This window comes from Notamacropus eugenii, chromosome 4, assembly GCF_028372415.1.
Source record: "Notamacropus eugenii isolate mMacEug1 chromosome 4, mMacEug1.pri_v2, whole genome shotgun sequence".
Classification (NCBI taxonomy): domain Eukaryota; kingdom Metazoa; phylum Chordata; class Mammalia; order Diprotodontia; family Macropodidae; genus Notamacropus; species Notamacropus eugenii.
In genome coordinates, this window is record NC_092875.1 from 177240496 (window position 1) to 177265446 (window position 24951).

The window sequence follows — 24951 nt, forward strand, 5'->3', positions numbered from 1 at the left end:
GATTCAATTTTAGGAGTCTGAGGTCTCTATATTCACTCATTTTCCACTATGTGGCTAGAAAGCTGCCCCCAAACCACTTAACTTTGCCACATTGGTGGTAAATAATAGCTGATAACTGACATTTATGCAGACCTTGCAAACTACTTTTTTTCTGACAAAGTTGAGAGAGTTCCTTCTAATTGCTGAGAGCAGGGCATAGGCAAGACAGAAAAGAGAAGACACAGACAGTTTTCTTTCCTCTGGACATGTGTTCATCCTATTACGAAGGTGAAAGAAACATTCCTAAAATTTTTAGGGGAGGTTCAGAATTTAAAAAGAGATCCTCCTCTAAAGCCACTGTTGCGAGATTTACAGTAACATGTCCAATCAGATCATGGTGATTCCATTCCCTTTTCCCCCTATTTTTCACCAGAACCTTAATTGGACCACAATTTTGATGCCTGGCTTCCTGTTTAAAGCTCTCCATGGAAGATATATACAAACACACAACACTGCTGTGACTCACTGAAAAGTGCTCCAAACATTTTCTTTTTCTTTTATAAGGAAACAAACACAAATATTTGAGAGAGTGAGAAAAAAGACAGGATGGTCTGATGCAAGTTCTCCCATCCAGGTCTAGTGGATGGAGAGTAAGTGGCAATTAGATGTCCCTTCCTTCGTCACAGGGCTAACTTTGAAAACACATGAGCAAAAAGAAAAGGAACTAGGAAAAAAGAAGAAAAAAAATGAGCTGGTGTTTAAGATAATATATTCCTGGTTATCTGTATGCAGAATATTCACAATGGTGACTATCTGTGTATTCCCAGACTCTTGTCTCCCTGGGACCCTTTTCCCTTCTTAGAAAATCCCAGTTCCAAGGAAGCTTCCACAACTCTTCTCCTACCAATAGTTTCTCTCATTGGTTAATTTTTAATTGCCTTTTTTTTTTTACACTGAAGTTTTCTTAATATGCATCCCTCCCACCCACTCACCCACAGATAGGACTTATCCTTTAACAAAGTAAAAGAGTTAAGCAAAATCAACCCACGTGGAGATCCAGTCTGTCAACTCGGTATGCTACATTTAGCACCCATAGACCCTAAAAGACCTCTACAGAAAAGAGGTAGGTGTGTTTCAAAACCTGTTTTCTGGAACCAATATTAGTCATTGCATTTAATCTGAATTTGCCTTTAGGTGTTATTTTCATTTATCTTATTGTAGTAATTATGTGTATTGTTTACGAGGTTATGCTTTATTTGCTTGGTGTCGGTTCTTAAAATTTTTCCCATGTTTCTCTGCATTTCTTATGGTCCTCATTTATTGCTACACAATAATTCCCCTTGCTTCAGATATCATGGATTGTCTAGTCATTGTCCAATCAATAGGTACCCAATTTTTTCCAGTTTTTAGAATGCTTATTATTTTAGAAAAGTGTTTTCTAAATACAGGTAAGAGCCTTGAAGACTATGTATTCCAATCCCCTCCTTTCACAGAAAAGGAAACTGATACCCAGTGAGAAGTGACTTGCTCAAGGCCACACAGCTAGTTAGTGGCAAAATTAAGACTAGAATCCAAATTCCCTTGATTTTCAGTTCAGTGCATTTTCCACTCACATCATGATGCCTCGCTTTTAAAGTTAACCATATATTTCCTCCTCTCTTCTTGAGAATGCTCAGGAGTTGACCGTACTCACTGTTGAATAGCCAGAGGCCACTCTAGGTAGAAAAGAATTCATAATCCTTCCTGAAAGAGAAAAATCAGATTTTAGAGCCCATGGGCTGTTTATTCATTGTACCACAATCATGTCTGAGAAAACAAACCCATCACCGAAGGCATATTGATAGCTCCAGGTGGAAGTTATAAGTCTGGTGATGGAAGTTTGGGGGTGGGGGCTGGGAAGGGGGAGGAATGGAGAGACCCATTTAGAAATACATGTGAGGTCAGCCTATATCAGTCAGTTTTCAGTTTCTGCAAAGCACTCTTTTGTGACCAGCACAGAATAGACATTTTAAATTTACATTGAGTGAAACTGAATCATGACCAGGTGGGATTTTGTAGTGAAGAAGTGGAAGGAGATATTTGGAGAGGAAGGGTAGTGGTAGGCTAGAATATAGATTCTATGGAGAGGAATATTACAAGGTAAGGCTGGGGAAAAAAGAGGTAAAGAGGCAACTGTTTATGGAGCACCTAGAATGCCAGGCAAAATCGTTGGAATTTTGTTCATTTGGCAATAAGGAATCAATGTTTCTACAGTACTTGAACCCCCATACGGTATATTCTTCTCAATATCAATACCAGTTAATACTTCTCCAATACCACCTAACCAGTCAAAACTACCCCAGTATCAACCAACGTCATCTAACTAGTGATGACTAGTTAGCAGCTAGTGGACACAGTGAATAGAATGCCAGACCTGGAGTCAGGAAGACACAAATTCAAATTTGGCCTCAGACACTTACTAGCTGTGTGACCCTGAGAAAGTCACTTAAACCTGTTGGACTCAGTTTCCTCATCTATAAAATGAAGTGGAGAAGGAAATGGCAAATCACTCCAGCAACTTTGGCAATAAAACCCTAAATGGGGGTCATGAAGAATTGGATGTGACTGAAACAACTGAACAACAACAAAAACTTTTATGAAGAGACAGTGACAGAGAGGGGTGTGTGAGGTCTTCAGGGAGGATTAGCAGTGTGTGTGTGAGGACTTTGCTGAGCCTTTTCAGGGCTACTCATCCACCTTTGGTACCTACCTGGAATTCACCTCTCACCCATGGCTCTTAGAAGCTGTAGTGCATGCAGAGGCCATACCCCAATAAACTGACAGCCCTCAGATCTGTCAGTGAATTAAGGGGATGCTTATCCAAACATGTTAAGACTTCCTCTGGTAAAATGGGTGGATGAGAACAATTTGTTTCATTGGCCATGAAGGTGGCTAAAGCAGGTGCTGTGGAGTGCTTAGAGCTTGGTTAGACATCAAAGATGCCAAGGTCATCCGCTGTATCCTGGCCTTCACCAGAAGTCTTGATTTTTGTCTTGTCACCAGACTTTGATGACACAGGAAGAAAGAGTGAGGCTAATGACTCTGCCCAGTTCTGTTTTGCTTAAATCCAATTCAGACACAAATCAAGACATCACCCCATAATGTCATCTATCCTCTTTGGAAGTGAAGGACCAGCAATAGATATCAACTAAAGGACAAAACTCTACAAAGCTGGGGCCCACTCTCCTCTACCCTCCTGATCCCTAATGAGAATGGACTCAAACTTAAGTGGCAATTGCCCCCATTCTTCCTTAACACATTCATTTCTGGATATGGCATAGTCAATGAACAAAAAATCATTTGCTTATTTGTAGGCCAATTTGTTATTGGGTTAGGTTAGCAGGCCACTCCTCAAGGTAGCTTTTCATTACAGGATGCTACAGCTCCTGGCAGACTCCACTATGGATTCCAATGACTAAAATTCTAGTTCCTTCTCCAAACCTTTCAAAGCTCACAAGGTCATTTTCTGGTTGGTTCTTTCTTTGATATGCATTTACTTAAAATAAGGAAAGAATAAATACAAGAGACAGAAAACCAGAAGCGCCATTCACTCATGATCCCATGATGACCAAGCAGAGAGTTGGTGCTCCACCATCACTTCAGCTCACAGCATTTCTTCCTTTTGTTGTTGTTCAATCATTTTCAGTCATATCTGACCCTATTTCGGGTTTTCTTGGCAAAGGTAATGGAGTAGTTTGCCATTTCCTTCCTCAGCTCATTTTATAGATGAGGAAACTAAAGTACATCAGGTTAAGTGACTTGGCCAGGGTCACACAGCTAGTAAGTGTCTGAGGTTGGATTTGAACTCAGGTCTTCCTGACTCCAGGTCCAACACTCTATCCACTATCCTATCCAGCTGCCCATTTCTTCCTGTACCTCACTACAAAAGTCTCTTTTTAAATGCATTTTCAATTCCACCTTAGTAGCAAGTCAAAGGCTTTTTACCATGAGGCAGTAAGACAACAGGAAACAGGGGATGCCTACTCAGGCTTCTAAGTGGGGAAAGAGCTCATTCACTACACATGCCTGGAGCAGGATCTCCAAGTCTCCCTGTGCATTGCCAACAGGCAGATCATATTCGACAAGCTATAAGGACTGGGCCTCTGAGATCCAGTCCTCCCATTACACTGTCAATTGCTTGTTTAAAAATAGGCCAAATTGGAGCTGTTTTGATTTCCTCATCAAATCTGGTGCTGATGTGATGCCTCGTTTCATTTTTGTCCCTTCTCCTAATTTGCTGTACATTTTTATCTTTGTTCTAACAAGATGATGGTTTGACTGCACGTTGACTGCTAATTTGGAAATGACACCCACGTTGCTAACCAGTCGCTTCTGTCTGTTGAGATGTGGTCAGTTTCATATTTTGTAATATCATTCTGTCATTGCCACGTCTAACGTCTCCAAATTCTGTTCTTAACTACAGTATTACTATATAGAGGGAAGCAGCTTCTATGTGCTCTATAAGTCTTTGGCCTCATTCTTTCTTGTTTGTGAACCATGTGTTCTTACCCATTTTTCCCATCCTCTCCTCCACCTACAAGTCACTGGGTGGTAAATTAGGGTCTTTTGGAAGGTCTTCTCACATGCTTTATAGAATTTTTCTACTTTCTCATCCTCTGCACCAGCTAGTGTTGAATAAACTACAATTATCTTTGGAGTAGTCTTTTTGCTTATTCTTATCCTTACATTGGGGTATAGGTGGTACAGAGAATAGAGAGCTGGAATTGGAGTCAGGAAGATCTGAGTTCAAATCCAACCTCAGACACTTACTGGCTGTCTAATCCTAGGCAAAGCTAGGTGACTCAGTGGATAGAGTGCTGGACCTGAAATCAGGAAGATTCATATTTCTGAATTCAGATCTGACCTCAGACATTTATTAGCTATGTATCCCTAGGCAAGTCACTCAACCCTGTTTGCCTCAGTTTCCTCATCCACAAAATGAGCTGGAGAAAGAAATGACCCACCACTCCAGTATCTTTGCCAAGGAAACCCCAAATGGGGTCACAGAATCAGACATGACTGAAAAATGACTGACTTGAACTGAACTGAAACCCTGGGCAAGTCATTAACTTCTGTCTATCTCAAATTTCCTCAGTTGTAAAATGAGGATTCTGTAAAAATTTGTAAAAAAAAAAAATTGTAAAATTGTAAAACATCATAATAGGCACCTACCTTGCCAGGTTATTGTGAGGATCAAATAAGATATTTGTCAAGTACCTAACATAAGTGCCTGGAATATAACAGGTGCTTAATAAATGCTTGTCTCTTTCTCTTTCTTTCCTTTAACACTGCAAGAAGGACTCTCACATAGCCCCTGCCCTAGTTCAGTCCTCACTGGAACGATTTAAATAGCCTTCCAACTGGTCTCCTTGTTTCAAGTCTCCCACCCCTCCAATTCCATCTCCACACAACTGTCAAAGTGATTTTCCCAAAGCACAGGTCCCTCCTCTTACCCATTCAATAAACTCCAGCGGCATCCTATTGGTCAGTTGATTGGGATCCATAACCAAATATAGTCCTTTGTTTGGCAATGAAAGCCCCCAGCCTTGTATCTTCTTGTACACGTCGTATGTATACCACATGTGTGCACATTGTCTCTCTGATTAGAATGTAAGACCTTTGATGGTGAAGACTATTTGGCCTTTTTTTGTATTCCTAATGCTTAATATCTCACTCGGTGCATAGTAATTACTTAATAAATGCTTGTAGATAGATTGCTCAATTGACAAAGTATCTCATGACTAACATTTCTTGAACCTTCCTTTGGTCTTCTGACTTTACTTATAACAAAGATATAAATATTGATATGATTCATTTCCTCAAGCAGCAGGCTGGCTGTTGGTTACAGAAGGAGCATCTCACATTTAGAATCCCAATAATTGTTAATGCTTATAGAAGATACCTAAAGTGTGCCTCTTAGCCCTCTTTGCTCCACTCTGCCATATGAGTAGAAAAGGGAGTCCAAATCATTTTGTATTTTTCTTTGTTTCATGAGTTGTCACGGCCAAAGAATGCATTAGCAAATGGCTGGGCTTTTGGTGAAAACGCACTCCATACTTAGCGAGACACGGAAAGCAAACTCAATCTGTCCCTGGGACCATACGCAAAATGTTTCCAAAATGGAAGAACCTACCAAGATTTGTGCTTTACTTGCATATCCTTTGAGAACCCAGGGTCACCTCTATGCCATTTAATGAAATATCTTAGGGAGGGAGCTTGCATACAAAAACTTATTCTGGCAGCTTCATCGAGATGGGTGGGATGGAAGAAAGAATGAAGATAGATGTATTAGGAAGCTATTCCAATCTAGGTGTGTGGGTGGTAATACGGGTTTGCATCAGGTTGTTAGGAGTAGGAACAGAGAGGAGGGGACAGCTGTAACCAAGGTGGTTTGAATAGCACTTGGTAAATGACTAGATATGAGAAATGAGAAAAAGGGAATAGTCAAAGATAATCCCATAGTTTTTTTTAATATGCAGTGCTAACTGAATGATTCAGACATATAGTGCATAAATTCTGTTTCACACTAGTTGAATGTGAAATACTGGTCACATCCAGATGGAGCCGTCTTTTGGGGCAAGTGGAGATTGAGGTCTGGAGCATAAAAGATTAGTAAAAGTCCCAGATCTATTAAAAGAAAGCAATAATTGACTAAAGAGCAAGAACAGTGTTCCAAAAATTCCCAGGAGAATATAGAGTAACTTAATATTGATGTGTAATTATTGAATAAGTGCCATAACATTGATACAACTATTGTTGATCATCACAAAGCATTTTAGTCCATTCCATACATGGCTTACTCACATATTGCAAATAGATAAAACAGACCCAAGGAAATAGAACTAAGTATGTCTTCAAAAGTAAAGGAGTTGAACCAAAACATCTTATTAAATCACTTGGTGTACATGGATGACATGAAAATATAGGACTCCATTTAATAAATGCCAGCAGCAGGATTTGAAGTCTGGTTTTCTCCTTGCCAAGTTCTTCCTACTAAGTATTTTATACTGCTGTTAGAGTTTAAAAAAATCTTTACAAGAGAAAAACCCCAAGGGAATGGGACAAAGAATAGATGCCTAGAGTCATAAAATGTTAGAACTGAACCTGAATAATAAATATGCTGTAATGGGACAGAAAATAGACCTTAGAGGAAAGGATGTGTGGGTTCAAATGCTGCCTCACATTTATAAGCTATGTCAACCTGAGCAAGTCACAACTTCCCTCAGCCTCAGTTTTCTTATCTGTAAAGGGAAGGAATTAGACAACGTAGTCTTTGACATTCTTTCAAGCTCTGAATCTATGATGTAGTCCAGCCTTGTTATTTTACATATAGGGAACCCGAGTCCTCAAAGTTATTTAAGTAACTTGTCCAAGGTCACACATGTAGTCATATCTCCTGCAGCCTAGTCCAGAATTCTTTTTTCCCCACTCTGTCACAAGAGAAAAGGGGAAGCTTGGAATAATAAGACCAACACTGAAAAGTGGGAGGGAGGGTATCAAGAACTGACTTTATCCACTTGGCAATTTTGCCTGAGACTGACCCTATCATTCCATGGGTGTATCCTTTGGAGGGAAAAATCTGCCCTCAAATGTATAGGTAGAATGATTCCTCAGGACAATTTATCTGTGTAGGATTATTATTTGAGAAATTACAAAGTGAAATCATTTACCCCATAGTCTGCCTATAAAATTAAAACCTACTGATCTTTCTGAAAAGAGGTGAAAATGATATATTGCCTCCTGCCGCCTGACTTTGAGCACTAGGGACCCCCTGGTTGGATCAGAAAAAGATGTCCACATGAAAGACACCTGGTGCCTTAGCTTTTTCAAACCTGTGTTAATTTGGAAGGGACTTTCAGAAGCATCTGGAAAGGGAATCTCGCCTTAACCTGAAAACAGCCTATAAGATAGTGTTCTGCTGATGTAATCCTTCAGTCTCGATGTTTCGTTGGCTATGCTCAACATGACATCCTCCCTAGGAACTTTACGTGGCACAAAGTGTGAGCCATCTTTTTATACCATTTCAGTGTGGATTACTGGAGACAATCTTTAAATGAAAATCAGGAAGATTAGAGTGGGTTTCTGGGATTGCTGAGTCATATCTGCAATTACAAAAAGTCAGTGTTTTCATCAAAAAGTACTTTTACTGATTTGGGGATGAACATAAAATACAAGTGGGTGATATCTCGTGAAAAAGAGAAGAAATGGGGCTATCAGGGGAATTTTAGTTAAAGTGTCTTGAATTCCTATAATGAGATAAAAATTAACTTTACTGAGAAGCACCTGCAGAAAGGAAAACTTTAATAATGGGCGGAAAATGTTAAAGGGAGCATTGGTTAGACTTCCTTCTTTCCCTTATCTAAAAATGCAGCCCCCTCTGCTTGCTTTTTATTTCTGCCTACATAGCAAAAGAATGTCACTTAGAGTCCCTTTTATCAGGCAACAAGCACATGGCCTTAGTCAGGATGTGGTCAGTATCAGTCATAATATTCAAAAACATTTTTGTATTCACCTTTTAGCAAACTCCTACAGGGTCATAAAAAAGGTTAAGGTTGGGACAAGAATTAAAAAGGCAGAAATGAGTGACCATCTTGATTTATCCATATCATGACAAAGTATTTCTAGTTTATCAAAGGGACTAAGGAGTAGCTATGGGGAAAAGGGAAGGAAGATGAGGGAACAAGTCACTTCCTTTATTTGCCTCCTCATTTGGTGGGGGTTCCCAGGCTGTCTAAAGCAGCTTGAATGGAGTCTCTCTCATCTGTCTGTCTGTCTGTCTGTCTGTCTCTCTCTCTCTCTCTGTCTGTCTCCTTCTCTCTGTGTCTCTCTCTGTGTCTCTGTCTCTGTCTCTCTATCTTTCTCTGTCTCTCTCTTTCTCTCTTTTTCTCTCTCTCTCCTCTCAATACAACTCTCCCTGACTACTCTCAGGAGGAGGAATTAACTAGCTTAACACCAGCTTGGCTCCTTCCCACCAAACACTGATTACACAAAAGACCAACAGAAATAGTGAATAGTAAGTAAACCAATTTATCCAAACAAAACAGTAAAAAGAAGTTGAGGACTTTATACAGATTACAATAGAGCAATGAATACACCAGAGTAAAGAAGCCCTTCAGCTGGAAGTGAGATAAAACCCTCCAGCTCAACCAAAGAGAGAAGGAACTATGTCAACAATGAGGGTCTGCTCTCAGCTGTCCCTAGAATTGCAAGCACTAGAATCAAGGGATATGAGGAGGACTATTTTTCCCACATGTATCTGCCTCTGAGGACTCCTATTAGATACTCATCACTTAGGAGAGCTGCCTCTCTCAACACATCTCTCCCCAAGTCCTTCTCCCAAGCATCTTCCATCAAGTTCTCTTCCACAGGTATGAAGTGCAGTGCTCAAAAAAGTAACATCTCCCTCTGTGTACACAGCATGCAATATGGGTCTATCCCTTTGGAAAAACTTCCTACCTCTCCTGGGTGGGGATGTATGTTTCACTCATTCATTCCATCTTTCGCTATACCTTATCCCTCCTAAACCCATCCTTCTACCACCATCATCACATCCCTTCTACCCCTTAGTACTTTCTCAGGTCATATCTCCATTCTGATTTCATTTTCTTCCTTTTCCAATTTCAATCTAATGGCCGTGTTAACTCTACACTCTTCTCAAATACTTTACCCCCTTGTTTTACCAACACTGATCTGTTGTCAAACCTTTCCATCATCATCCACTGCCTCTGCTCCTACTTATTTGCTGCTAAATGCAGCTGGAGGATATCTAAAAACATGCTTCCCAAGTACCTTACAAATTCAGATTATACAACCTCCACTGGACCTCACTATCTAATTATATATGTATAGTTACATATATATCTAGTTATATATACATATATATCTAGTTATATATATGTATATATACATGTATATACACATGTATATATATAACTATGTATATATATGTATATATATATATACATATTTTCTCCTCCCTAATTGTTTCTGTCTCATGCTGACAAAAGCTATTCCTTCATGCCTCGGGCTCCAAGTACTTGGCAATACTAATGAGGGACTATGTACACTGCCTCTTCCACACTCTTCCTTCCTGCTCTCTCTCAGCTAAGGACATTGCCTCATGCTTTACTGAAAAAATTAAGGCTGTCCAGCACCAGCTCCTTCTTCTCCTGTTCTCGTCATCTCAGAACCTCTTGTCATCATCTCCCACCTTCTCCTCTTTTCTCTCTGTCTCTGACAAAGAGATGGCTTTTCTCCTTGTCAAGGCCAACCCCTATACATATGTACTTGATCCCATTTACTCTCATCTCCAGTCATTTACATCCTCAATCATCTCTCCTCTTGAGTCTTCAATCCCTCTCTGTCTATTGATTCCTTCCCTACTAGTAGCCTTCAAACATATCCAATTCTGCCCTATCCTAAAATAAAGGAATGAAAATAAAAGTTCACTAAGTGCTGCCATCCCTTCAAACTACATTCGATTTTTCTCCTCTCTTCCTTAATCAAACCCCTTGAACACACTGCTTACATTCACGGCCTTCACTTTTTCTTTCACTCACTTCTCTCCCTCATGTTGTTGTTGCATTCTAGCTTCCAACCTTATCACTCAACTGTACACAGCTCTCTCAAAAGATATTGAGGATCTCTTAATTGTCAAAGTTGGTGATCTCTTCTTAGCCCTAATCCTTCTCAACCTATATGCTACATTTGACATGCAGCACTTGCATGTCACGACTTCACCTCCATGATATCATGGTCCTCTTCGAAAATGCAGGACAAATGACAACAGCTGTATTTGATATGAGTGAGCATCCTCACCTCCTAGAAACTTTCCAGTTTCTCATAATTCTACCTTGTCCTGATTCTCTTCCTGTATGTCTAGTGCCTCTCCTATTCAATCTCCTTTTCTGACTTATCTTCAATATCCCACTTCCTATCTGTGAGTATTCCCCAAAGTTCTGTCCTAGTCCCTCTTCTCTGCTCCTTCTACCCCCTCGCTCAGTATCTTCATCAGTTTCTATAAGTTTGCTATTATCTGCATGCAGATGATTCTCAAATCCATACATCCAGCCCTAGTCTCTCCCCTGAGTTTCAGTATCATGTCATTAATTGCCCATAGGACGTTTCAAACTGGATGTCCCAGAGACATCTCAAATTTAACATGTCCAAAACCGAAATTATCTTTCCCCAAAAACTTTCCCCTCTTCCAAAGTTTCCACCATTCTTCCAGTCACAGAGGTTTGTTACCTTGGCACTGTCCTTAACTCCTCACTCTTCCTCCTGTTGAATATCCAATAACTTACCAAATGTTGCCGTTTTTACCTTCACAATATCTTTGACATTCAGTTCCCTCTTTCTACCCACATAGCTAGCACCTGAGTTGAGGTTCTCCTAACTTCTCACCTAGAATACTGTAATAGCCTTCTAAAAGGTCTTCCTGCCTCAAGACTTTCACTACTCCAGGTCCTCCTGAAGACTGCAGCCAAAATAATTTTCTTTAAGTGCACAGGTCTGTCCATGTGACTCTCCTACTCACTCCACTTCAATAGTTTCCTATTGCCTCCAGAATAAAATATAAATTCCTCTGTTTAGCTCTGAAAACCCTGCCAAACCTATCTTTCCATAGGACATTACTTTCTTACTGCCAAACCTATCTTTCTCATGAGACATTCCTCCCCCTCCCATATTCTGCAAGCCACCCAAACTGACCTCCCCTCTGTTCCTCACTCATGACTGCCCTCATACCTTTGCACTGGACATCCCATGCTCCTGGAAGGCACTTCCTACTTATCTGTACTTCACAAAGTCCCTTTCTTCCTTGTAGACTCAGTACAAGCACTATTTTATGCATATCTTTCTTAAGACCCTCAACTGCTAATGCTCTTTCTCCCAGACTCTTTTGTATTTAACTGCTTTCTACATATTTTCATTTATTCCCTTTATATTTTTACTGTATGTTTTTATAAGTACTTATTATACACACTTGTCCATTAGCGTATAAGTTCCTCGGGAGCAGAAATGTTTCATTCATTGTACTTTCATCCCCAGTGCAGTGCCTGGCACATAGTAAACACTTAATAAATACTTGTTGATTGATTGATTGATTTGCCCAAGGCCATACAGATGGCTGATTTCAGAACACGACTACAACACAGGTGTTCTAATTCCTGGGCCAGCACAATTTCCACTATTTCACATTTATAAAATCTAAGATCTGCCTCTCTTCTAGAAATAGGGAGCTTAAGACCAGCAAGGATTTCTACAGTAGATCAGCTCATGAATCAGCTAACTCAGAGATTAGTCTCTAATGATACCACCAGAGAACTTAGTGTATTTTATGTCAACCTTATTGTTCAGGATCACTCCTCCAAATAATCCTAATTCCCCTTAATAGCATTTATGAATCTGTCACCTAACCTACATCAGAAAGAGTGCCAGATTGGAGCTCAGAAGACTAGGATTTAAATCCTGGACTCTGCTGCTTCCTATCTTTATGATATCAGACAAGTCAGTTTTTTCATGGGTAAAATGAGATCGTGAAATCAGATGACCATCAAGGGCCCTTCCAGCTCTGAATCTATGTTCCTGAGAATTTATCTAAACCACTTTGGAAGCAATATACATTTAGAATTTATACCACCTCTAGTGGTGGTATAATACCTGGAGTTTACCGTGTTCCTTGATTTCACTCACCATGTAGAATGTATTTAATTCATCCTAAGTAAATAGCTTTGAAGCTTCGGGATGCTCCGATTGTGTTTATTCCCAACCAAATCAATCAGTCAATCAGCAAGTATCTCATTAAGGTACTGATATGCACCAAATACTGCACTAGGCATTAGGGTTACAAAGACAAAAAAAATCATAATCTCTACCATCAAGGAGGTTCTGTACTCTCTGGGAGGAAATACATTTCAATCGTAATCCTATATATATATGCTACATATATTAATCATTTCTCCTAATCCTCCCCATTCTTTTGATTATTTTAATTGCCCTTCTCTGAATCTTCTGGATCCATTCAATCTTTCCTGAAGTAGACAGAGGTATGTATGGTACACCAGATTCCAGATGTAAAATATATCATGGATGCCACAAGGGTTGAACCTATCAAACAATTAACAAGTATTCTAAATATTCAAATTTTTTCAATTAAAACATTTCTTTTCTCTCCCTCCCACCTCCCCTTACTACTGAAAAAAATAACTCAAAACCCTTCTAACAAACAAAACAAATTTCACATTGCCCATGTCCAAAACTGTATGCATTGTTCTGCATATTGAATTCATCCCTTCTCTGTCAGGAGGCGGGTAACACTATTCATCACTGGCCCTGGGATCATTGTTATTCATTGTATTGGTCAGAGTTCTTAAGCTTTCCAAGGTTGTTCATTTTTATAAGGTTGTTGCCACCACATAAATCATTCTCAAATTTCTATTCATTTCATAAAACATCAACTCATATGAGTCCTCCAAAGCTTCTCTGAAACCATCTCTTATATCATTTCTTATAGCACAATAGTATCCAATGACATCCATGTACCATAATTTGTTCAGCCACTCCCCAGTTGATGGACACCTCCTTAGTTTCTGGTTCTTTGACACTACAAAAGAAATGTCATTAATATTTATGTACATATGGGTCCCTTCCCTCTTCTTTGATCTCCCTGGGATATAGGATTAGTATATGTTATCTCTGGGTCAAAAAGTATACAAAACTTAGCAACTTTTTGGGCATAGTACCAAATTGCTTTCCAGAATGACTAGATCAATTCATAGTTCCTCTAATGACTCATCAACATGCCTGTTTTCCCACAGCCTCTCCAACATTTGTCATTTTTTTCCAACTTTGTCAGTTTGATACACATGAGGTAAAATTTCTAAATTGTTATAATTTGCATTTCTCTATTTATTTCACTTGGCCATTGATAACTTGGATTTGTTCCCTTGACCACTGCCTATTCACATATCTTAACCATTTATCAATTGGAGAACGCTTTTGAATTTTTTCCTTATATATCTTAGAAATGATAACCTTTATTACAGAAACTGACTTTAAATATCTTTTTTTTTGACCAGTTGACTGTTCCTTTCTAATCTTAGCTGCATTGGTTTTGTTTATGCAAAACTTTTAATTTAATATAACTGAAATTTCCCATTTTATTTTCTATGACCCTCTCTATCCCTTGTTTGGTCATGAATTCCTCCCCTCTCCATCAAGTTGAAAGGTAATTTCTTCTCATATTCTCTAATTTGTTTTTGATGTGACCTTTTACATTTAATATATGGATCATCTGTTTGGAGGTTATCTTGATATTTAGCATGAAGTGTTGGTCTAAATCTAATTTCTGTCAGAATGCTTTTGAGTTATGCCAATAGTTTTAGTCAAATAGTGAGTGTTTATCCTAGAAGCTGGATTGAGGGGGAGGGTTGGTGAACATTATACCAATGTATTTGTTTGCTTCTATGCATTATGAACCTAATCTATTCCACTGATCTATCTGTAGTTGTTTAAAAAAAAAAACCACCAAGTACCAGATAGTTCAGATGATTACTGCTTTGTATGCTAGTTTAAGACCTGGTACTGGTAGATCTCCTTCCAACTTTTTTCAGTATTGCCCTTGATATTCTTTTTTTTTTTTTTTATTTTGTAATGTTTAACAATCACTGCCATACAATTGCGATTTTATCCCTCCCCACCTACTCCCCACTACCCCCCTCCCTCCCCACGACTGCATACAATTCTGTATAGATTCTATATATACTTTCCTATTGAGTATATTTTCACTATAGTCATGCTATGTAGTCAGACTAAGATAAATGAAAGAAATCGTATAACAAATCAGAACATGATACACAAACACATACACATACACAAACATGATCTGCTACAATATGTGAGTGACTTCCATATTTCTCTCTCTGAGTGTGGCAGGCATTTTGCCTTGAGATCCTCCATTGGGATTTTTTTTTTTTTGGTAAGAAGTTCTTGTGTTATTACAAAAATCTAATTCTACCAGAAAAAACTCTCACACACTGTGGTTGTTGCTGTGCATAAAGTTCTCCTGGTTCTGCTCCTTTCACTCAGCATCAGGTCATATAAGTCCTTCCAGGCCTCTCTGAAGTCTTCTTGTTCATCATTTCTTATGGCACAATAGTACTCCATTACATTCATATACCATAATTTATTCAGCCATTCCCCAATTGATGGACATCCCCTTGACTTCCAGTTTTTGGCAACTACATAGAGTGCTGCTATAAATATTTTTGTACATGTGGGACCCTTTCCCATTTTTATGATCTCTTGGGGATATAGTCCTAGTAGTGATATTGCTGGGTCAAAGGGTATGCACATTTTTGTAGCCCTTTGGGCATAGTTCCAAATTGCTCTCCAGAATGGTTGGATGCGCTCGCAGCTCCACCAACAATGAATTAGTGTTCCAACTTTCCCACATCCTCTCCAGCATTTATCATTTTCTTGTTCTGTCATGTTTGCCAATCTTATAGGTGTGATGTGGTACCTCAGAGTTGTTTTGATTTGCATCTCTCTAACCAATAGTGATTTAGAGCATTTTTTCATATGATTATAGATAGCTTTAATTTCTTCCTCTGAAAATTGCCTGTTCATATCCTTTGACCATTTATCAATTGGGGTGCCCTTGATATTCTTGACCTTTTGTTCCTCCAGATGAATTTTGTTATTATTTTCTATCTCTGTAAAGTAATCATTTGGTAGTTTGATTGGCACGGCATTGAAAAAGTAAATTTATTTAGGTAGCATTTTCAGTGTGAAAAGTATTGGCCCAACCTACTTATATGCAAATAATATTTCTCCAATTATTTAGGTCAGTCTTTATTTGTGTGAAGCATATTGCAGTGATATTTACATAGTTCCAATGTATACCTTGTTAGGTGGATTCTTAAGTATTTTAAATCTCCTATAGTTATTTTAAATGGAACTTCTCTTTCTCTTACTGCTAATTTTGTTGGTCACATACAGAAATACTGATGAATCATGTAGACTTAATTTGTATTCTATATATTATTCTGCAACTTTGCTAAAGTTCTTATTTCAATTAATTTTTATTTGATACTCTAGGGTTCTCTAAGTAAACTACCATATCATCTGCAAAAGCCAATAATTTTGTTTCCTCTTGTCTATGTTCAGTCCCTTGATTTGTTTTTCTTATCTTACTGCTATATCAAATAATAGTGGTGATAAAGAACATCCATGCTTTACTCTGATCCTTTTGGAAAAGCCTCTAGTTTATTTCCCTGGTAATGATCCCCATGATATTGAAATTTTGAGCTGGCTCCAGATTTTGACAGATACTCACCATATGAAGGGAAAACATTTATTTCTATGTTGATCAGAAATGGGTGTTGTATTTTCTCAAAAACTTTTTCTGTATCAATGTATATAATTATAAGATTTTGTTGTTCTTATTATTAATATGTTTCTAGTTTTATATTGAACTAACCCTGAATTCCTGGTAAAATTTCAGCCTGGTCATAGTATATAATTTTTGTAAAGTGTTGCTATAGCCTCTTTGCTAATATTTTATTTGAAATTTTTGGTCAGTGTTTGTTAGGAATATTTGTCCACAGTTGTCTTTTCTGTTTTGAATCTCGCTACTTTAAGTATCAAAATTATATTTGCATCATACAAAGAATTTGGTAGGATCCTTTCTTTTACTTTTTTTCAGTCCATTATTGGAATTGATTGTTCTTTGGCTGTTTGAAGGTATCAAAAATAAAATAATTGACAATGTCAAAGGCTGCAGAGAGGTCAAGAAGGATGAGGATTTAGAAATGGCCATTAGATCTGGAAATTAAAAGATCGGTGGTAACTTTGGAGAGAACAATTTCACTTGAATTATGCAACTGCAAACCAGACTGAAGAGAATTAAAAAGAAAGTGAGAGGAAAGGAAGTGAAGAGCCAATTGTGGAAGACCTTCTCAAGCAGTTTATCCACCAAAGGAAGGAGAGATATATGATGATAGCTGGCAGAGACAGATGAGTCAAGAGAGAATTTTTTTGAGGATGGAAGAGACATGGGTATATTGGTAAGCAACAGCAAGAAACCAATGGACAAGGAGAGACTGAAGGTAAATGAAAGATGGGGATAATAGATGGAACAAATTATTGGAAAAAATGAGATGGAATGTATATGTAGAGGGATTTGTCCTGGCGAGGAAAAAGACCACCTCTTTGTGTGAAACGGGGTGAAGGAGATAGATGCAGAAGGCATCTTAGTTATGTGAGGTGAGCAGATGGTACAAAGAGGGTATCTGTGAATACTCTCAATATTTTTAATGAAATATAAGGCAAAATTCTTAACTGATAGGGGAGGAGAGGTGAAACAACAGGAGGTTTGAAGAGAGATGGAAGAGTTTGGGGAAAGTGCCTTGGTGAATAGGAGATTGCATTGATTAGGTAGGTATTAAAGAGGATTTCTTTTTGTCCAAGTCAATTGTCTTTCATCAACAATCATTTTTTAAGCTGCTACTGCTACTTAATCTACTGTGATAGATGCTGCTGATAAGAAGACAATAGTGAAATATTCCCTATCCCGAAGCTTACAATCTAGGTGGGGAGACAAGGTGTACATATGTAGGTGTATCCAAAAGAAAAACAAGATAATTTGGAGGGAGGGGAGGCACTAGCAGGCAGGAGAATCATGGCATGTTCGTGTAGAACCACATGGGATTTGAACTGATCCTTGAAGAAAGGAAAATTGGGATCTAAGAAGGGCAGGGGAAGAGGGAGTGCATTCTAGACATGAGAAAGAGTTAGAAAGGTCTAGTGTGGGTCAAGGCAGTGCTGTGTAGGAAGAACAAAAAGTATGTCAGTATAGTTGAACCATTTGTGCAAGAAGAGAAGTAGTAGTAGTAACATGATGAGGAGGAAAAAGAATTGCTAACATTTATGTAGCACATTCATCTCTGCAAAACACTTCACTAATATTTCATTTGATCCTCACAACAATTCTTTGGAGCAGATACTGTTACTATTCCCATTTGTCAGTTGAGGAAATTGAGGCACAAAGAGGTTAAGTGATTTTCCAGTGGTTACATAGCTAGTGTCTAAGACAGTATTCAGACTCAGGTCCTTCTGATTCAAAGCCCAACATTCTGTCTCCTTGTATAATTCTAGAGTTTGGAACCCAATCAAACCTTTTAAATAGCCTTTAAAAAGTTTATTGAAAGTTCTCCTTAGCCACATACTTATATTCTACCTCAAATAACAAAAATCATTTAGTAAGGCTGTTTTTTTCCATATAGAAATCTTACAAGGAAATGAAAATATAACTCCAGTGGGTTATATTTAAGCATTCGTTAGAGAGGCAATGTGGTATAGTGGCTAGAGAGCTGTCCTTGAAGTGAGGAAGACCTGGGTTTAAATCTTATAAGTCTGTATACTTTGACTTGAATAAGTACCAGCTAAGTGACCATGAGAAAGTCACTTAATCTCTTAGTGTCCCCCAACTCTAAGACTAAAAGTTACAGAAGAGTTGTATTGGTGAAAGGATTATGCTAGAACTGATAAGATGACAGATCTAGACCAACAAAAAAGAAATATTCACTGATACAGTAACTTGGCAAATTTAGAAACAATTTGATCTTTATGGCTCTCAGTTTTCTCTATAACCTTCTTATGGAATGAAGGCCCAATGGCAGCTCTCTGGCATAGTCCTGAGAGCTAACTGGTCTTATCGCAAAGACCAGTGTGAGAAAAAATAAATAGTATTCAGATTATCACAATTTTTTCAGCAATAGAAACCAAGATGGAAAGAGATAGACTGATTTGCCCAATTAGCTGACATAACATTGAAGAGCTGGGAAGAAAACCAAAGGCTCTGGAGAGTTACTTAGAAAAGAATGTTACATAACAAACTCATCCTCAGGCCATAGCTGTCATGGCAAAATGGAATCACTAAATAGTACTAGATCTACCAATTAGATAATTGAAACTATCAGACTGAATAACTTTATATAATATAGGTGTTTGAGTTTGTAGGTTTTTGACTTTTCTCTCCAAAGTTCAATAAAACAGAAAAATAACAGGGGAAGGAAAACTATTCCATATATTCTTAGGAGTCTTCTGTTAAAAGGTATTGAGAGTTTGTCAGTTCATTCATTCTGTAAACACCTACCTACTGTAGTTCCAAATGCTCATTAAATTATAGAAAGTTCTTTCTCTTGGACTTCTAGCAAGGAAGAGAAGGGATTTCTCTCCCCTATCTTTCCTCCTCCAGTGGTAGTGGCAGCTACCAGCACACGGCAACAAAAAACTGCGTTTGTCTAGGTGAGTATACGGTTCTAGACACTTCCTTCTGCTTTTTTTTCTTTCACTAAGCACAAGTGAAAACCTAGCAATCCTGAGAAAAAGCTGGTTCTACCCTTGGCAGAGAAGAGCCAGATGGTTCCAGCCTTGGCAGATAGGAGTCAGATGGTTCCACTCTTGGGTCTAGAGTTCCTGAATTCAAGTTCTGGGCATCAGCCAATAAGGACTAAGGGTTCTCCAAGGAAAAGATGAGCAATTACAATCTCATCCTGAAATATGAAGAACTAAAGAGTCAGGTCTGCCTATACATATACATATATATGTGTATATATATATATGTATATATAATTATCGTTATTATTATATTGGTCAGGTGCTCAGATCCAGATCTTCTGAGTTGTTTGGGAAGTACAGATCTAAGGAAATTTACCTGTGCTTCAGCTGCTGCCTTTTCTTAGACTTGGAAAGTCCACTCTCAGGGTCTCTGACTTGGACCACCTATAGGAATATTCAACTGCATGTGCTTTCTTAATCCACTCAGCAGTGGAGCTGAGCTGTCCTGAATGATGAATGAATCAGCATTAACTCGTCTAGCCTACTATATCTACCTGGCCTCAGATGAGACCACATTTTTCACATACCAATCAGCCTTCTGCCTTGGTTATATTCTTGTCATCTGCCCCACCACTATCGCATATCTCATACACACACACACACACACACACACACACACACACACACACACGCAATTCTGTTCTGGCAATTTTAATTAAATAAGTACCACCATTACTGCTGAAAATGCCATAAAGCATCCCTGTTACTTCTCAGACCAAAATAATCTTTTTTCAACCACTACTACTACATATGTATTGTATCAACCTATTAAAATGTAAGCTCCCTGAGGACAGGCACTATCTCATTCACCCCTCATACTCTGCTTGCTTTTAGCTCAGTGCTCCATATATATTAAGTATCTTATATACGCTTTTCAATTATTCTTTCAAGTTTTAAGCTGGAAGCGATGTGGTCATCTAATCCTACTCCCTCTTTTTACAGATGAGAAAATTGATTCCCAGAGAAGGAAGGTACCTTGTCCATCATCACAAAGATAATTCAAGGCAGAAATAAGATAAAACTCCAGAAATCTACAATACTGTATTGTTATTGTTGAATTCCCTTTTATATTTCAAAGCAAAATACAGTAAGTATATTAGAGATGATAGAAGAATAGAAGGACATAAAAAAAGAGTAAGAGACAAAAAGAGACAGTAAAAAGGAAACATCATCAGAGGATAGATCAGGACCAAGAATATAATCTAGGAACCACAAGTATCATTTTTTTCTGTTAATTACAAAGAAGTTGCCTTCCTCTCCACACAAACCACAGTCAATAACATTTAAGATTATATGTAACTGCTTATATATGGCAATACCTCGGTTATCTGGAGATGAGATTTGTAGTTATCATCAAGTCTGTGAAACAGTGCCAAAACCAGAAATAAGAATAAGAAAAAATTAATATGTCTGACCATGAAAAGATTTTGACAAAAAGAACTACATATATCCCAAAAATTCTCAGCAATACTTTTTGTGATGACCAAAAAAAAAAAAAAGCTGGATACAAAGTTGGTGCCCATTGACTAGGGAATGGTTGAGCAGATAGTAATACATGCATGTGATGGAATATTACTATGCCATAAGAGACACACACAAGAAATTCAGAGAAATGTGGGAAGACTGAAGCAGAGCAAAGTAAGTAGAACCAGGACAGCAAAAGTCAATGACCATGATGATGTAAACGAAAACAACACAAAAAGGAAACTGAATTCAAAATAAATGTAGTGTCCAATACTGACTCAAGAGTTTCGATGATTATGATGCCAAAAATGGCAAATAAAGATAGACATAATTATTGTCTTTGTTAATTTTGTTTGAATTTTTTGGGGGTGGAGTGGACTGTGAGGAAAGTATATAAGGAAATTATTATGACATAAACATATAAGGATAATGATTTTTTAAGATGACAAAAGAGAAGATCTCTTTGAATGACATACAATGACAAATAGTCTCTCATACTTGGAATTCACTCTGTTCTCGCATGGCTTCATAGAATCCCTAGTTCCCTTCAGAGAATAACTCAGATGCTACCTCCTAATGAGACCCTTCTTGATTCCCACAAGTAATTAGCATTCTCTCCCTCTTGTAATTACTTTGTATTCTTTTATATATAACTAGTATTTGCTAACTCATGTGCCTGTTTATCCTCTCAGGATAAGGTATATTCGTTGAGGACAGTTGGTGTTTCGTTTTTTTTTCTTTGTACATAGACTAGAAAAATGTGTTAAATTGAAAAGAAACCAAGAAAAAACAAAAGTCACACCTAGATCATTATGATTGGATGGTTCACAGACATGTTCTGATTGGTCAACACTGTCTATAAGTGGACACCTACTCTGTGTGAAAGCAAAGAAATGTGGCAGAAACAAAAGGACACAGAAAAGACAAGGGTGGGGAGAGGAAAACTGAAGGGGGAAAAGGAAACAAGAGTGGGCAAGAAAAGCTAATGCTGAAATTGCTGATAGTAACATTAGAAACAGTAAAAAAAAAAAAGAAGAAGAAGAAAGAAAGAAAAAAGAAACAGGAGGAAGCAGGATACCCTCTGAGAGCAGAGAAGAGAGCCAATTTTAAAGAGACAGATTAAAACAATTGGAGTTTTGGGGGTGGCAAACCTATACCTAAGTAGCACCCAAAGGGACCACTGTGTCTGTCTAAATTTGTATTTAGTAAGGTGAATAGAATGCTGCTTTTACAAGAGCGTATGCCATAGTCTCCAAAGATTAAGTTTCAGATCACTCAAGGGGAAATGAAAAGGCATGTGGCGAACATGAGTAGGCAGCAATATGTTACCAACCAAAAATTTCACAAGGCAAGTGGCTTAAAACATGTCATTAGAGAGAAGCATGACAGGAAATGAAGGTGGATCATAAAGTGGCAAGTATGAGGAAAAACCAATGAATGGCTTTGTGTTGCATAAATATCCATAAGATGTTAAAGCAAATTAATGATCAGTCCTAAACACGTTGAGTGGACCTTCAGAGAAGGATTTACAGAAAGATATAGTCAAGAATTCCAGAGAATGACAGGGCAGGTAGGTCACAGCCTACATTATTGAAGGAAATGCCCACAGTTGGCATCAGTGACATATCCTTAAGAAAGCAAGTCCATATTATTTGTGCTTCACACCACCTTTATCTGTACCCAAATCAAAAGAGAAAGGGAAGTATATACTACTGGGGGAGAGGGGAAGGAAATCCTCTGAAATGGTGGGAATTTAAAAGATTACGAACTTCAATTATTTAGAAAATCATCCATTTGAACCATCTTACTCATCTGCCTCTATATTAACCAACTGGGTGACTACCTAGGCTTTTTTGGCAACCTCTGTCAAAAGATAGTGAGAACTGAAATCAGGACCAGATGGGTTCCATAAATTCCAAGTAGCAAAATATTCCGGAAGCTCTTGCATTGTGAGGGCTGATTTTTGCCCACTTTCATTAACAAAATGCAACACCTAACCCTCACCTTCCATTAAGATAACTTCATTTTAGCCATGATTTTTCTAGCTTCTTTGTCACTCATATTACTTTCAGTTCCCCTTTCTGCTGTCTCCACTTAAGATTAGGATGGGCCAAGCAAACTGCCCTCTCTTTTGTGTAGCTATCAGGAAGTACTGAGTCACCAATCCCTTGTAGAACCCATCTCAAAATGTTCCCACACCTGCCATCCAGATTGGATCCAAGGAATGAGGTGGGGCAAGGAAGAGGAACATGTAGGAGAGTAGAATGTTACAGTGTCCAAGATCACTAAAAGATGAAAGAAAATTAAGACCTAGAAATGAGGTGGGAACAAAATCAGGCGGGAAGGGGGATTGTATATAACTTGAGAGGTTAATATTAGAACTAGAGGTCATAAGGGGAACCTGGGAAAGAATAAGTCAAGAATATAAAAATATACAGGATGTCCCAAAAGTCTTGGCTTAAAGCTGAACTAAGACTTTTGGGACACTCTGTGTAAACCAATAGAGGCATTTAGGGGCAAAGGGGGAAATGGATGCAGTATGTCAACACAATTGGAGACATAGTAGAATCTCATTGCTCTAAGCTTCTGGACTAATTCAAGATTTTAAATAGTTGGGGAATGGAGGTTGAGGGACAGGACATAATTATGTGACATAAGCTAGCCCTTTGCTGCTTTACAACTATATAAAACATTTGACTTTAGCCTGCAAGCCCCTGGAGAATTGAGGAGTATATGTTTTATTTCTTAGGTATCTTCCAAATGCTGGATGTGTTTTCTTTGCCTTAGACTGAAAGGGCAACTGACCAAATTATTTCACTCCAAGGACAAAGGATGCTCCTAGATGCTATACAGAACGCATCAGGCAAACAGTCATGGGGAAATGGTGATGGAAGAACCAGACTGACAGCTCATTCTGGCTAAGAACATATTGAGGGAGAAGGCAGGAAAGGGAAGGGAAGGGAGGTGGGAGAATAAGTAATTTAACTGGTGGCTCATTAGACTTATATGAAATCAAAGAATCTTATGGATTTTAAAAGCATTTATCCTAGAAGAAATAACACCAACAAACTGGCTTAAAACCCAAGGAGACTGGAGAACTAGGGTGGAAGGGAATCTTAAAGTAATAGTACCCCTAATCCAAGCTATTACTGCCTTTCCTTTCAGCATGACTTCCCCTATCAACACTCAGGGGCTGAAGTGTTAGTTTAAGATTTTCATCTTTAATGCTGACTTCCTCATGTTTGTGGATTTCAAATCATACCCCTAAGATTACTTAATGCAGTTAAATAATCTGGTGTCTGGAGAATGAATACAAAATGAGACTCAAGAGAGAAATTATTTTTGTCCCTGGCTGCCCTCACTCTTTAGCCAGGGGTCCTCAAGACACCAGTAAACATAATCCTATGTGCTCCTGCTAATAACTGAGCGCTGCCCAAGAGCTCCGGAAGTTTCGTTTCAAAGCAGAGTGCAGGGGAGAAATCGCCTTGAAACCAATAAGCTATACTTTCTCGACAAGTTCTGTACTTTGTAACGAAAAGGAGATTTCGACTTCAGATTACAAAGTCACTTTTTGTTTTTGTTTTGCTTTTTAAACACTTAAACTAAACCGAGAAACTTTCAGACCCAAAGTATCCAGGGGATACATTTGATACATAATTTCCTTTTTTTCAAAGCTGCTAGTTTTTATGTCTTTTTTTCTTCCTGTTTGAAAGCTATATTATTACATTTCTAATGAAGAAACATAGCGCCATGAAAGAAAAAAAAGCTAGATTTGGAGTCAGAGAACTTGAGTTTGAATCCGGACTGTGCTACTTACTTCCTGGGTGACCTTGAGCTCTTCACCTTGGCAGGACTTGGTTTCCTCATCTGTAAAATAAAGACATTGGACTAGATGACTTCCAAAGCATTCTTTTCAGCTCCAAATCTATACTTTTATGATGCAAATTAAACCTACATCTCCCAGTCCATGGCATAGCTTTATAAATTGCTTTCTTTCTCTACTTGACTTTGTAAATGCCCATGTCCATCTCTGGATATCCCCTCTTCCTCATCTCTAATCATTCTATC

General features: G+C 38.3%; 1 long non-coding RNA gene across 1 annotated transcript in view; it reads right to left on the bottom strand.

The window, feature by feature from the left end:
- Positions 1–1273: 1273 nt before the first annotated feature.
- Positions 1274–24951, bottom strand: part of LOC140498297 (uncharacterized) — a 29933-nt gene continuing 6255 nt past the window's right edge. Inside the window, exons 2-3 of the long non-coding RNA XR_011965059.1 lie at positions 24701–24750; positions 1274–1722 (exon numbers count right to left, since the gene is read on the bottom strand). This is a non-coding gene — a long non-coding RNA (uncharacterized lncRNA). The remainder of the gene's footprint in view (positions 1723–24700; positions 24751–24951) is intronic.